Source organism: Oryctolagus cuniculus, chromosome X (genome assembly GCF_964237555.1).
Source record: "Oryctolagus cuniculus chromosome X, mOryCun1.1, whole genome shotgun sequence".
NCBI lineage: Eukaryota > Metazoa > Chordata > Mammalia > Lagomorpha > Leporidae > Oryctolagus > Oryctolagus cuniculus.
Window position 1 is genome coordinate 95,108,059 of NC_091453.1, and position 4,308 is coordinate 95,112,366.

Sequence of the window (4,308 nt, forward strand, 5' to 3'; positions counted from 1 at the left end):
ATCATAGTATGTTCTAGAAGAGCACCGTAATAAGAAACTAATGCCTTGGTATAAATGAGTTGACGATCAGGGTTCTTAAACACATAAAATACAGCAAGAAGCATGTGTTTAGCACACACTGTATACTCGGCACCATGGTCCCAAATTGCTTGATTGTTAGGCAAAACCCTGTATTCTCATGGCTTTGTGAGTAATCTTCCTTCTACTATAGCAAAACTCCAGAATTCTGCTCCCACCCTCACTTTCTTCCATCCCACAGATACAGTTGCCAGGTAAAATATTGGATGCCTATTAAGTCTGAATTTCAGATAAAGAGTAGGCAATGTTGATAGAATAACTGTATCTTAAACACTACATGGGATATATTAAAAACTTTTCCTTATTTATCTGAAATGGAAATCTGTGTGCTCTGCATTTTTATATCTTAAATTGGGTGATCTTCTTCATGAGAGGAGTAGTGAATGATCTGAGCATATTCACGATCTGTGTTCTGCAATTGGATAGACATCATGGGCAAGCGTGTCTGCTCTGAAGACCTGAGCTCTCCCAAGTGAGTCATCAGAAAGGCCAGAGGTATACAGGAGAGAACTAATTAACCATTTGGCTGCATCTCAGAATTATTCTCTTGAATCCAATGTTACTGGTGATAAAGCTAGTATTTCCATCTGCACTTGACTTAAGCCTATATCTTCTGTTTTTGAAAGATGTATTAATTTTATTCAAAAGGCACGGTTACAGAGAGACTGAAAAAGAGACCTTCCATCTGCTGGTTTACTCCCCAAATGACTGCACCAACAAGAGCTGGACCAGGCCAAAACCAGGAGCCAGGAGCTTCATCCGGGTCTCCCACGTGGGTGGTGGGGACCCAAGGACTTGGGCCATCCTCTACTGCTTTCTCAGGTGCATTAACAGGGAGCAGGATAGGAAGTGGAGCAGCCGAGACTTGAACTGGCACCCATATGGGATGCCAACACTACAGACAGTGGCTTAACCTGCTGCGACACAGTGCCAGCCCCAAGGCTGTATCTTGCTAGCATTTCTCAGTTGGCTTTGGAATTAGATATTCATCATTTCCTCCCCCCAACAACCACAATGATTATCTTATTTACCTTAACTTCACAATACCTTTGTGAGTTAGGTGCTTTAATTCCCGTTTTAGTATTAAAAAAAATGATAAGGTCACCCAAGTAAGGAATGGGAGGAATAAAATTCAAACTTCCCAGCACATACCTTGGCTTCAGGCATTTGATTAGGATAGATATTTCCATCTGATTAAAGTGAACCTGACACCTGAATCTGTTTTTGATTTGGCTGTTAAAATATACTGGCCTTAAATCATGAGAAAAGAAAAAATCTTTTTGTACTAATGGTGCCTTTATCCACTTTGACAAAAGGAAACGTGAAGTATTGTCCTCTAACTCTCATCCAGTGCTTTATGAATGCGCAAATAATTTTTTTTAAACAACAAGAACAAGGCCACTGACCAAGATAAAAGGCAGCATGCCTAAGGGAAAAAATTCCTCTCCTCAAACATCAATTAGAGACATTTATTAGTGGTATTCGATTGACAGTTCACATTTATTTCCAAGAAAATAGAATGAATCCTCTTTAGGCTAGAATGTTTTAAAGGCTGCAGGTAGGACGTAGTGCTGCAGAGTAATTGCGAAAGACAAGTGACCTTTGGAATCTAGCATTAGTCAGTCGCAGGAAGAAAAAGAGAATATAGGCAAAAGACCTGTTCAAAACTCATCTTTAGATTTATTTGATGGCCCTTTGTTTTAAGCCACAAATATTTGCTATGTGTAAGTATTAGTTTTTTGAATAAACTAGGGAAGGTAGGAATAAGCAGTCACTTGAAAAATGATTGGATGTTGACTCTCCAGTGTGCATCTGAATACGGGTCTGCATAGCTGAGTCTGGATTTTTGAGTGTGAATCTGGTTTTGTGTGTTCAAGATGTTTCTGTATGTACCTGCTAAGCTGACCCTGTAGCTTTTGAGCTATATCTCTCCTCATCTGTTGTGTTACAAATAAAACAAAGCTACCTGATGTGGAGTCTGCTCAGCAGGAGTCACTAATGCATAGGGTCTGCAGGCTCAGCCCAGCAGTTATTAAGGTACTCCTGACCAGGGCAGAAAATATACCAGGAGCTTCAAGCACACTAATAGGTGGGAACTAAAGTTTGTGTTGTTGTCCTAGATCCATTATCTCATGTGCTGGCATGACCCTTGGACATCTGAGTGCTGCTTCCCTTCCACACCTCTCAGATTGGACCTCTCTGCTATTGATTCCTCCCTACTGAAGCCCAAAGTCAGCTTGCCTCCCTGGATATTACACATCAGTTTTTCAATTCTTGCCTTCAGAGGTAAGCCTTGTATTCTTCTCTTCTGTGGTCATTTCCCGCCTTATCATCTTGTAACTGTTCCTCATTTTATGTGCATTGAATTCCATGTTAATTCTCACCCGCTGATCATTTCTCAATATTAGGCCTGTTGATACTCATTCCAAGAGCTCCCAACCTCTCTGCTTGTGATTGTATGAATTTTAATCCTTTAAGTACATGGGATTTTTGCCTCAATTACATATCACTTACCGTATATTGCTTTAGCTCTTCTGCAAACGCACGTGACGTAAACATTCTGCCTTGAGTCGACCCTGACACGGCATTGCTGCGTGGTAACGGACTTCTTTTGGTATGCTGTGGTTTAAAGCTTAAAGTAAGAATATCTTCTTGGCTGAAATAGGTTTTTCTCCCTTCAACAAAGGTCTTTTTGTGGGGCTACTTCTTGCTTTTCCCTAGGCTTGAGGGATCCAAGGCTGAGTTTTTCTTTACCACTATATACACAGCATGAGCTTGGGCAAATTATAAAATATCTTTCTGTGGTGCCATCCACCTTCCTTTCCGGGTGATAGTAATAACCATAAAAAGAGATATGAGCACACTGGGAAGATTGCCTGCTCACTAGTATTTGCAAAGTCCTAAAGGGAACCCAAGAGGCCCTTCCAAAAACTTGAGGCCCTTGCCTGTGGAGATTTTGTTAAAGGGCTGGATCCAGTTATGGGGTAGTTGCATATGAGGCCTTAAGGTCTGTATTAGATGTTTGCTTTAAAGAATAAGCTTCTTTCTCACTCTCTGACCCTCTTGTGGCTGCTCTTGGTTGAAGCTCTCATACACCTAAGGCAGGAAGATGGTGGCCATAAGGAAGATGAAGTCATTGGAGTTGATCAACTCTAGGCTCCAACAAGGCATGCCAAGTAGAAAGCCCAATCAGGGGCACAAGCAGACCTTGAAGATGGTCAGACATGGCAAACAAACAAACAAACAAACAAAAAACTAGCCAACTTCGCCCACAACTACCCAGTCTTGAGAAAATTGTAATAAAGAACTATGCAGGTTGGCAACACTGGTATCCATCACAATAGTGGCAAAAACATTGAATTGGGCACAGGGAAGGGAAAATACTATAGAGTGTATGCCCAGGCTACCAGAGATCCAAAGGATTCTGATATCATTAGAAGTGTGTCACAACAGATTGTGAAAAGTAAACTATGCAAAGTTTTCCTTTACTAATAATTAAAAGACTTTAAAATAATAATAGTTATAAAGATAAGTAATGCTGTAATGTTTCCCACCTCCAGTCTCTGAATTAAGTTCTTCCTGTGCATTTTTTCATTTAAGGCACAGCACAATCCTAAAATACAGATTTTAAGTTCAGGAGTGCAGAGACCTTGTTATGTGTATTATTTCCAATGCCTAATAAGAGCCTAGCACATAGAAGGCCCTTAATTTTCACACTGATCCTGCAAATTTGTTGAATGAATAAATGAAGCTAAATTTTATCATTAACCTCTTGTTTTACAGAAAAAGGAAAAGAGGCTCAGAGAAGTTGGGTAACTACTCCAATGTCACGCAAGTAGTAAATGGTAGAGTCAGGTCTGAGATTCAGATCCATGTCACTCCAAAACCTGCATTCTTGGCCCCGTGCTGTACTGTGCCTCTTTTCAGGAAACCCATTCCCACTAATCTGGTATTTAACAGCCTCTCGACTTCCACTAGAGAATCGTAATTGAGCTACTGACCTGAAGCTCTAGTGGAAGGCACGTGCTGGAGCACAGGCAGACTCTGTGATCCTTTATGATATAAAAAAATCATCTAATTTATGCTAAGAAACCTCTGGATTAGCATTCTTAATTGAACCTTAGGGGTTCAATCCAGTCACTTAAGGAGGTAACTAGAGTGGCAATTCCAGGCAGAATGGCAAGTCACTGAAGAACATTTCAACAGGACCTTTCACATCCCAGCGCATGA

General features: G+C 40.7%; 1 pseudogene; it reads left to right on the forward strand.

Moving 5' to 3' along the window:
• The first annotated feature begins 3,187 nt into the window (after positions 1–3,187).
• On the forward strand, positions 3,188–3,570 carry LOC138847558 (large ribosomal subunit protein eL30 pseudogene; annotated as a pseudogene).
• Positions 3,571–4,308: the final 738 nt, after the last annotated feature.